Source organism: Zootermopsis nevadensis, unplaced genomic scaffold (assembly GCF_977971745.1).
Source record: "Zootermopsis nevadensis isolate Lab colony 2312 unplaced genomic scaffold, Znev_1.0 Znev_ptg000003l, whole genome shotgun sequence".
Classification (NCBI taxonomy): Eukaryota; Metazoa; Arthropoda; class Insecta; order Blattodea; family Termopsidae; genus Zootermopsis; species Zootermopsis nevadensis.
This window is the reverse complement of record NW_028259135.1, coordinates 3,874,811-3,886,855: the sequence shown is the minus strand read 5'-3', so window position 1 is coordinate 3,886,855 and position 12,045 is coordinate 3,874,811.

The window sequence follows — 12,045 nt, the reverse complement described above, 5'->3', positions numbered from 1 at the left end:
GCATAATTATAATCGTTCTATTCATGTGGTATTTCTTTTTTAATAAGGGGTCTCGGGTTCGATTCCCGGCGGTGCCCGAATTTATAACTTGTGTTGGGCAAGGCCGTGGTCTAGGCAACACGGAGTTTTCCTCCGTGGCATCCCAACAATTACTCCATTCACACACAGAAGAAGGCAATGGCAAACCACTTCTGGATCATCTGCTAAGAACGTATATGAACAGGTCCCAGTCCGAGAAAAGGATGGAAGGATCCTGTTCATATGGACCTGTCGTCAGACAGAACACTAAATAATATTAAGATGATTTGGTGTAGCGATTAGAACGCTGGCCTTGTAATCCTGGGGTCTCGGGTTCGATTCCCGGCGGTGCCCGAATCTATAACTTGTGTTGGGCAAGGCCGTGGTCTAGGCAACACGGAGTTTTCCTCCGTGGCATCCGAACAATTACTCCATTCACACACAGAAGAAGGCAATGGCAAACCACTTCTGGATCATCTGCCAAGAACGTATATGAACAGGTCCCAGTCCGAGAAAAGGATGGAAGGATCCTGTTCATATGGACATGTCGTCAGACAGAACACTAAATAAATAAAAATAAAATTATTGTCTTTTATTTGGTTGTTCTCTTCTTCAAACAATCAGTGAGGCTTAATAGAACAAATGAATTTATCAATTTAGTTGTGAAATACTTAATTCTGGCTTAAGAGTGTTCGAAAGCAGTTTATTAAGGAAAATAGGACTACACGTTGTTCCTAAGAATTCTACAGGGTCAGTAGCTGGCTGACCTGTAGACTGTTAGAAGGCAGACCATGGAGGCCATAAAGTATTAGTCTGTTTTAGACTGAATACTTGAAACATGAAATGCGTACAATATTTTGATGGACAAGCGTTTTGGAAATCATCCATTTGAAACATTGAGCTGATGGGAAAATTCTATTAAAATGAATTCGTAAGTTGTCAAAACTTGAACTGCATTAGATTAATTTAGGTTCATATCTTTTACCACTGTTTGGCGACACTGTAATTTCGAATTAGAATGTTAGAAGTTGCGTTAAAAAGTCTTAAACTTTTGCAGGTTGAAGCAATTGTCCTGGATATAATCGATTACTTTACATATTACGTAATCCTCTCAACAGTGTCCATTGTGGGAACCTTTCCCAGTTTTCCCATGTTAGTTTTAAGAACTTAAAAATTACGTTACGCAACTGCTCGGATTAGCTAAGATCCGGGTTTGATTCCAAGAACAGACGCTGTTGCTGTTAGTGGAAGGTAATCAGTGTGTTCCTTGAACGGGGCTGACAGTGATTAAATTGCTGTACCAAAGGAACACAGCTTCATGCGATTATGAGTACTGCATGGGCTCCGTTGGCATTAGTTTAAGGAAACGAAGCTGACTTTTATAACTGCCTTTGTATCCGTGTAGGGATGTCTTTGGTTCGATTTCCGAATCCTTCTATTTGCGTAACTCTTTATGTGCCGAGGTTCGTGTTGGCATTAAACTTCCGCAGTAAAGTCGCAAATAATTTGATATTTCCGTAGATGGCAGTAAGGTTACTGGTTCTGTCGATCAAGGACCTCGTACTAAACAGAAGAAACCGTGCTTCTGAACGAGAAATGACGTTCTTATCATTGAAAGGTTGTTTGTCTTAAGGTGGCGACTGACTTGTAACATTTACTCGTAATGTAACATTCGCGGCGAGCATGTTACATTACGCCACAACTGGTGAGGCGCATCGAATGCTCGTTACGACGCCGCTCGACTGACTGACTGAATTGTAATGTAACACTCAAATGGATTCGCGAAAAAACCGACAACACGATGGATCGCCCGCGAGCGTGAGCGGCTCGCATCGAGCGGCTCCGTTCGCTGTCTTCACTTGTGTAATGGTCGATTTGTAACACGTTACATTACAGGCAAATGTTATAAGTCAGTCGCCACCTTTAGTTTGCCTTTATGCCTAGAGAACACTTGGGTCGGTGTCTTAAGATATCCCACGACTAGTTTCTAGCTAAAGTAAACTAACTTAATTTCTGGCTTAGTTTGCAACGGTGAGGACTCCTCTGTTTTATAAGATCTGCCTTGCGTTTATTGCAATAATTTATCTCTGTTCGAACGGATGTCCGTGCTCTTTTAAACAAAATTTTATTGCCAATTTAGAACAGGTATGTGCGTCATTTTTAAAAATGGAATATGCGGATTTTTTGACATTTTTTGTAATTTTTTTTTTTTCGTGAGGATACTTTTTCGATACAAGGAAGTGTTTAGATAGGTTATTGTATTTTGTTAAGTTTTGTTTTTAATTTGTTTTTGTTTAATGTGTGTCTGTAACAGGCTCCTTTCCGCTGCCAAACACTCTAATTAAGGAAATAATTAATCGAATTGTAGTTGAAACTGACCCAAATCCATAAATGGTGTTGTGACCTCTGTCTGTTTTTAGTGTAAATTTTAATAACGAAAGAATCCATTGAAACATTACACGCGAGGGCTGATGCGGTTGGCCGTGGAGCGCATTTTTGGTGGATGGGATGCTGCAAGAACTCCATGGCCGACAGACACGCTGACCCACTGGCCTTGGCATCGCTTATGGCTGGCTCGATGTAGCAGGACCTGCCCATGTATGGCTTATTGTTCGCTGTCACCTTCCCTCCGCACCGTTGTCTGTCATTAATTTGTTTCGTTACCTCTGATCCCGTTTATCTCATTTCGTGAGTGATGTACCGTCCAAGAATGAACATTTAAATGAAAATGGGAAGCTGCGAAATCGAAGTACATCCAAGTGGTCTTGATTGAAACTGATAATCCAATTGACCTGTCACTGGGCTCATTGTGCGTCCCTGCTTCGGTTACTGTTTGTATGTGGTCCATTTTTACTATTACAGCATCTTGAATAACAGGTTGATGTAATCGATACAATTCTTAGCATTTTCGCTTGAAATATATATTGATTTTATGAATTGTTGATGTTTATTATTATTATTTAGTGTTCTGTCTTACGACAGGTCCATTGCTCTGCCCAAAAAGAGCTCTCCAGTTTTCCCTATTCTCGGCTTCTCGTTTTAATTTGTTGATGTTTAAAGAAATAACTGTCGAATAGCTTTTTTCCCCCCAGAAATGTCTTTCGTAAATGCCGTCAAGACATGTTAATACGGCCAGGCTAGCGTTTTTCAGATATTTCATTTATTAAGGAATTACCTCTAAAGACCTACGTATGCAAACACAATAGTACTTTATTAATTTCTATATTTTTTCTTAGTTTGTTTCTCATACTCTCTCTTCCTTCTGTCTTTTAATTTCTTTCGTCGATTCGTATTTCAAGACACCTAGTTTGACTTCCAGACGGTTTACTGTCCGTCCCAGTTAAGGCTGATGAAACTACTGACACTGTCTTAAAATAGGTTAAATCCCGCTTTATAGCTGATTGCAGGGCTGTTTAAAGACATTAGATAACCTCTGCAGTTGATACAGCAGTGTTAGCCTGCGATTCATCTTCTTATTTGCCTGCTAGTAGTAACTAGACACACCCAACGCCTTGGAATGGCCGACCTCGAGTGGGACTGAACCCGGATCTGAGGAATGCTGGACACGCTAAACATTACCTTGTCGCGCTCCAAAGAGGACCTTCAAAATCCTTAGTACAGTTTCCGCAGACTGACTTTACAGTAAGGAAGGTTGTCAACTGATCCATGCCTGTTATCTTATCGTTCAGTGGATTGAGAAGCTCAGTGAAGGAGAAAATTCCGCTGCTTGTTGCAAGAAACGTCCGTTACTTATTAGCAACGAATGACATCTTGTGGTAGTCGGATTGTTAATGAGGTATGACGAAATGTGTCACGAACACCTGAGATTGGGAGTCCTCATGGCGGCGAAGATGTTGGTTGTGGTCCTCCTGGTTCTGAACCCATGGTTTTTGGCGGGGTTGGGGGGGGGGGGGTTCGTCTTCAGGGTGAAGTTACCCAGAATACCACATGTTTATGATTCTGGGCTGTTGCGGTTGAGGGGTCTGCTTTGTATTTGGAAGGTTTTAGGTTCGAAAGAATTTCCTCCTGGGGCAGTTCCTTAAAACATGCATATTCAAATTAATCACAGAGTCATTCACACTCATTCTCCCACTGTACGTCTATAACTTGTGCTGTTGGGATGGCGTCATTAAATACGTGAAGGAAGAAATATTATGGATTCACTCTGCGTCTCCTTCTCCTTCATTGTAGTTGTGACAAATGAAATTATAATTTTAGATCTGGTTCAGAGACACGAATTTAATTACGTGGTGTTGAAATGTACGTAATGACATGCTGTTCTTGTGAGATGGAATAGTCATGTGACACGTAACAAGATGTTAATACAAATTTTGTGAGATTTGAGGTTTTCTCGGGGGTGAAGATGATGATTCTGTTCTTCTGAGTTTTGGCCTCTTGTAGACTCATCGGTAGATTCTTCAGGGCTGAAGTTTCGATGCTAGGAAGCATCGTAGATCGTGGTCTTGTGGGTGGTTGACGGACGTTTCGGATGGACTTATCTTAACCGCTTTCAGATTAGGGCTTATAATTATCTGAAACGTTGGTATCCATGCAGGCCTAAGGCATAGTAAGGCAACAGTGCTGACATGTCGACCTCAGATGTTATCAGTTTATAAGATGAATTAAGGTAGTATAGTTGCGTCATATTGTGAATTAGGTTAATATTTTAATGTTTTCCGTCAAATCACAATTTTAATAAGATAATAAAATATAAAATATTTAAAATATCATTTCACGTTCCGCATCGAATGATCGATTTACGTTCCAATTTGTAAATCTATCATTCGATGCGGAACGTGAAATGATATTTTAAATATTTTATTATCTTATTAAAATTGTGATTTGACGGAAAATATTAAGATGAATTAGTTCATTTGTCAGTGCATCATGTGGTATTTAACTGTTCACAACCAAAAATCTAGTGCATTTGACTTCGAATGGGTCGCGATTAATGGTTTGATAACCGCTGCGCCCGCCCCCAGCGAAGAATGTAGCGCCATCATGACTAAGCACTGATCTCCCGCGCATGCGCAGTGATATTAGCTCGCTGACCCACTTTTATATTACACACATTTATGACTTGCTTTAGATACAGATAAAATATTGTCAAACGATCCCATAAGTTGGAAACTGAAAGTGACCCATTAACCTCCTTACCTACTGGCACTGGAACTACTTTCCGTTTCGTAGGACGCAGAAAGAGAGAAGGGATACAAAAGAAAAGACTGTTGGTTATGCGAAAGTGTTTTCTCTGCAAGGACCATGAAACTTGCCAGACGGGTTGCTTTGTGGAACGAAATCGCAAGTTTTGCGATGTTTACTGGTTTTTACACTTTCCTTTTCTTAGCCAGTGTAGCAGGAACTTTGTGATTCCGTCTTTTGTTCCATGCCTAGCAGTCTGATTCATTTGTCTTATCCACTGCGGTGTCCGCCAGAGTTCTCTGATGTGAAGTGCAACTCTTGCATAATGCCAACTCCCCTACACGTCTTTGTGCTCAGGGACGATTTTACCAGTATTAGCAGTATTTTCGTGGCAAATTAAAATGTGACCGATAATTTGAGTTTTCAAACACCAAGTAAATAAATTTCCTTAGTTGCGGTACTTTTTGTACGTGGTATCTTGTCTGTAACTGGAAAGGATTAACGAACACATTTTTACCGACATAGAATCTCATCTAGGTTACCGACTTTTTTTGAGTGATCGTTCCTGATTTTCTCAGTATTATTTATTATTAGTGTTCTGTCTGACGACAGGTCCATATGAACAGGATCCTTCCATCCTTTTCTCTTCTCGGACTGGGACCTGTTCATATATGTTCTTGGCAGATGATCCAGAAGTGGTTTGCCATTGCCTTCTTCTGTGTGTGAATGGAGTAATTGTTGGGATGCCACGGAGAAACCGTGGAAGAAGCCCCCGGAGGAAAACTCCGTGTTGCCTAGACCACGGCCTTGCCCAACACAAGTTATAAATTCGGGCACCGCCGGGAATCGAACCCGAGACCCCAGGATTACAAGGCCAGCGTTCTAACCGCTAGACCACCGTGAGGTAAATGCCTTGAACATGCTACAACCACCAATTTTGAAAATTCTATACTACTCGGTCATTATCATATTCCCATCTCATTCGACACTAATAAACCAGACAGCTTTAACATTGTTAAGTAACGTATGAATCACTCACTTCTTACGATAATTCAGCCATATTTGAATATAATACCGTTTTCTTAGTTCTTTATCTGTCTTGGGTCTCTTGCTGGGTGCGCGGGACGTATTTCTTCAGTTTAATTCATGAAGAGATCTGATGAGGGGGTCTGTTATTAGGTCATACGCTTCGCAAAGACGAATAGAACGTTGCGTCCCACTATTACCTTTCATCTGGATCGATGTAGTGACTTTCCGAAGCATAATTTGTAGATTGGGACGCGATTGTGTGCAGAGGTTGACAGCAATAAGCGAATGAGGTCATAGAGATACACACCCAGCCCCACTCTTCAGCCGGTAAGCTATATTTGGTATCAAGAAACTGGGTTAGCTGTGTGTATCCAAAGAAGCTGTGCGCGCCGTTCCCACAAACGACTTCGTTGCTAAACTGAAGTGTTTTTTTTTTCTCTTAAGTTTTTGCGATTTACTGACATTCTTAATATAAATCATTTATTTAGAGTCTGTTATGTAGTTAAATTGTTTAAGAGTCCTAAGTGTAATTTATTGGTAGCTTTATTTTGCTGTAGAGAAAGAATACATTCCTTGAATGTATTTACATATATAGTAGTTTCTTACAGCCGTCAATAACACGCATTGCTTAGATATTAAGTAGAAATGAGACATTGTGTCCCCTAACATCTTACAAAATACATTTTTCAAAATGTGACTCAATTCTGTTACCAGGATATGGTTTAGTGTGGCCTGAAATTGTTCATTCTTTATTTTCACTTCGTGTGGAACAACACGAGTCCTGGAGACCTTCGTGTAGGTCATTTTAAATACTCTTGTATGATCTGAAGCTTTCATGGCGACCAAGTATTATAAATTCTTCTCGGGCTACCATTAAACCACCTGACACGACTGGTAGCCGGAGAAGAATTCAGTAAAAATTATTGTTTGTGGTATCAGCGGTATTAGCGAAGGTAGAATAAATGATCATCGGTTTTGAACAGTTGGATCTGGAGTATATAAAACTATGTAAGACTTGAGGTTCTCACAGCGGTGAGTATGAAGATTTCCGTCTTCTGGGTTGTTGCGCTGTGTAGTCTGGTCGATGTTAACCAACGTTTCAGAGGTCATACTGCCTCCGTCATCAGGGCGATGAGTATGACCTCTGAAACGTTGGTTAACATCGACCAGACTACACAGCGCAACAACCCAGAAGACAGAAATCTTCATATTCATCGCCCTGATGATGGAGGCAGTATGACCTCTGAAACGTTGGTAAACATCGACCAGACTACACAGCGCTACAACCCAGAAGACAGAAATCTTCATACTCATCGCCCTGATGACGGAGGCAGTATGACCTCTGAAACGTTGGTTAACATCGACCAGACTACACAGCGCAACAACCCAGAAGACAGAAATCTTCATACTCATCGCCCTGATGACGGAGGCAGTATGACCTCCGAAACGTTGGTAAACATCGACCAGACTACACAGCGCAACAACCCAGAAGACAGAAATCTTCATACTCATCGCCCTGATGACGGAGGCAGTATGACCTCTGAAACGTTGGTTAACATCGACCAGACTACACAGCGCAACAACCCAGAAGACAGAAATCTTCATACTCATCGCCCTGATGATGGAGGCAGTATGACCTCTGAAACGTCGGTAAACATCGACCAGACTACACAGCGCAACAACCCAGAAGACAGAAATCTTCATACTCATCGCCCTGATGACGGAGGCAGTATGACCTCTGAAACGTTGGTTGACATCGACCAGACTACACAGCGCAACAACCCAGAAGACAGAAATCTTCATACTCATGGCCCTGATGACGGAGGCAGTATGACCTCTGAAACGTTGGTTGACATCGACCAGACTACACAGCGCAACAACCCAGAAGACAGAAATCTTCATACTCATCGCCCTGATGACGGAGGCAGTATGACCTCTGAAACGTTGGTAAACATCGACCAGACTACACAGCGCAACAACCCAGAAGACGGAAATCTTTATATAAAACTAGACTGTGGTTTTGAAAGAATGTATGAACATTGAGTTTTAAAGAAACTCTACTGAGAATAAGCTAATGAAATGAGCTCAATTTCCTGTGCACGGATCGCTTTTAAAACAATTTACTCTCTGGTTATATTGTAGAGGGACTTAGACGCCTTTCGACAATCAGTAGAAAATTTTCGATGTCGCAAGACGCTCGAGTATTTAATTTAAAATGTCTAACTCCATAACTATTGACAATTGGACCTGTGTCAACATGGCGATTCTGACTGGGAATTACGTCAGGAATGATATGATGAGGTACTGACACGAAGTCACCAGCGACTCTGAACATTGGTACTTTTTAATTTATTAGAAATTACAAGTTATTCCCAGGACTTCCTCTTTAATATGGTTTTTGGAGCTTTCGTCACGAATCGTACAAAATCTCGGGAATGGCCTGTCTAATCTTTAGTCTGCTATTAATCGCTTTATTATCCTGGACTGATTTTTAATGTAGTCATCATTTACACTTACAGTTCTAATCAGTCATTGAACGGTGATTTTAATTTAATATAGCATGCTGGTCGTTATCATTGTAGTTAAAGTATCACACGCTCGAACATAATCCCTTTAATCAAATTATACTGTGTTAGGCCTGTGCAGTGTTGCCATACTGCCTCTTCAAAATTAATTCGTCTTATTAAGAAAAAAATATACATGCATGATGACAGTGTAGCGAGCTGATGATGTGTCTTCATGAAAGCCGGAAGTAGGAGCTTCGGTGTGATGCCTAGATAAAACAGTGTACGGTATTTCAAATTGAAAAGTCTCCAAAACACGTTTATGGCTTTCAGTATCTCCAGATGTAATTGTTAACCTAAGACCGCCATGACTTCATAATGTTAAAGCAGGTGGCACGTGTAGTTCTCATTGGTTTCAGAGGATTAGACAACCTGCATATACGATTTTATTTATTTATTTAGTGTTCTGTCTGAGGACAGGTCCATATGAACAGGATCCTTCCATCCTTTTCTCGGACTGGGACCTGTTCATATACGTTCTTGGCAGATGATCCAGAAGTGGTTTGCCATTGCCTTCTCCTGTGTGTGAATGGGATGCCACGGAGAAACCGGGGAAGCCCCCGGAGGAAAACTCCGTGTTGCCTAGACCACGGCCTTGCTAAACACAAGTTATTAATTCGGGCACCGCCGGGAATCGAACCCGAGACCCCAGGATTACAAGGCCAGCGTTCTAATCGCTAGACCATCGTATGTGTACCCCAAAACATGTACAGGGTGAGTGGGAAGTGAGTAGGCATTGAGAAATGGTTATAACCTCTATATTTCCAATGTATAGCGATTATTTAATGCCTACTTACTTCCCAAACACCCTGTATATTGTATTTTGTCTCATATTTACCAAATATTTAATTGTGTTTTTAATGCATAATAGGACTTAATTGTGGCACTTTACAATTTTTATGACGGTAGAAACGTGTCTGGCGTAGTATATTGTAAATCAACGCTTGTTAGTGATAAAAGTGGCTGGAAAGTTGTCACAGTTACGGGTTAAAGGTTACATCGCCAGAGCGACCCTTGTGAAAACGAAGTGTCAGTCTTGATGGTGAGGTTTAGCTTGACGCTTCTTACCAATATGCTTGATGGAAATGTTAACCTCTCTGCTATTGGTCGTGTTTTAAAAGGTGCGCAATAAAACAAAGTTTTTATTGCGGTTCTGTTTACACGGTCTTATTGTGTAATTGCAGTTTGTCTCAGTTCCAGCCCGCTGGTCTGTACGTGCGTCATTACACTTGGTCCATTCTCCGAGCTCGGTGCGCAACTTAACTCGTGCAAAAAGCATTGAAGTACAAGACCTTTGATTATAAGATGCGTCATTACAAATTATCCGAAATCTGAACAAAAAAAAAAAAAGTGATAACTTTCTGTACCACATACCCTTTTTTTGAACATTTCGTGACTGCATTTTACTTTAGATTGTATTTATAGGATTCTTGTGGTCCTCAGAATGAACAAAGATTATTTCTTAAACAGCATGAACCAACTGACCTTTGTAGTGGAGACTCCTTTTTAATGAATTTTTAGCTTATCACGGCTGTGTGTATGAAGACGAGTCCTCTGGGATATTACGCGTAGTCTTGTAGAAGTTTTCCGACGTATGCCTCCACCACCTATCCCCCTGATGATGGAAGCATTAAGCACATCCGAAACTTCAGCCAGTTTCTATTTGATCACACAACGCATCATCCGAGAAGACTGTCAATGTAGTGTAGTGTTTATTTATTATTTATTTAGTGTTCTGTCTGACGACAGGTCCATATGAACAGGATCCTTCCATCCTTTTCTCGGACTGGGACCTGTTCATATACGTTCTTGGCAGATGATCCAGAAGTGGTTTGCCATTGCCTTCTTCTGTGTGTGAATGGAGTAATTGTTGGGATGCCACGGAGGAAAACTCCGTGTTGCCTAGACCACGGCCTTGCTCAACACAAGTTATAAATTCGAACCCGAGACCCCAGGATTACAAGGCCAGCGTTCTAATCGCTAGACCACCTCATCTTATTATTATTTAGTGTTCTGTCTGACGACAGGTCCATATGAACAGGATCCTTCCATCCTTTTCTCGGACTGGGACCTGTTCATATACGTTCTTGGCAGATGATCCAGAAGTGGTTTGCCATTGCCTTCTTCTGTGTGTGAATGGAGTAATTGTTGGGATGCCACGGAGGAAAACTCCGTGTTGCCTAGACCACGGCCTTGCCCAACACAAGTTATTAATTCGGGCACCGCCGGGAATCTCTGTTATGTAACTTGTGGTTGTGAAGTTAAAGCTGTCCCTCGATCTGACGCTACACCATGAGAATTTGAAGAGTGTGGTGGGTAATGGAGATAAAACTCCACGTATTCACTGCTTCGACTCCTGATGTAGAGAAATCAGATTCACACCTATAAGATTGCCTGGACGATTCGTTATTTTATTATTAACTCCTCGTTACAAAAATAAGTTTTATTGGTCGAAATGGAATGCCTAAATATGAATAATTGCATGCTTTTGTGTTGGATTGATGTAAAAATCTTTGTAATGGGATATTACCATTTAAAAATGTGTGTGCTGTGACTAGATATTTATAAGGACTGACATTTAATGATTTAAACGTAAGATCTAAGTGTTAATGCTTTAAACTATCGGCCTTTTATTTTGATTGTGTCCTAATTGCGTTCAACAGTAAATGTCTTGCCATCTTGTTAAAATTTTTCTACCTGAAAGGAGACTGTCTTGGATTTCTCTACTTTATAATCTTTACGGTATTCCAATGCGCTGATCTGCCGTGATCTGGCATAATGGAGACGCAGATTGTGACGTCATACATTATATAGGTTGTGACATACTCAGTCGCCAAGGTAACTCAGTGGTGATAATTGTTGCTGTAGGCGAGATACATGTTGTAAAATAAGGTTGAAATTGATTGTTAAGTGAGTCTGATAGGTAAGAGTTCTACACTGGGTCTAGTTCAGTGGGTAAGTGTGTCAGTGACACATATATCGAGAATCATGACGTAACAGAATGAATGCGTGATGACGATGATAGTGAGAATGAAAGTGTGTCTAGTGCAGTATGTAACTGGGTCAGCGAAACCTTGTGTCGAGAGTCCTTGTGATGAACATGCCAGGAACATGCTGATAATCAAGTAAGCGCTGATAAAACGCGAAGGCCGCTTTCCGTTTGTTGGAATTACTTGATAATTGTGTTTCGGATGCTTGCGTACAGTAATTTCTTAAGTACGCTATTATTATTAATATGAATAAATAAGAATTTATTATTATTCCATCTGTTCGCCGATTTACAGGCTGTTTA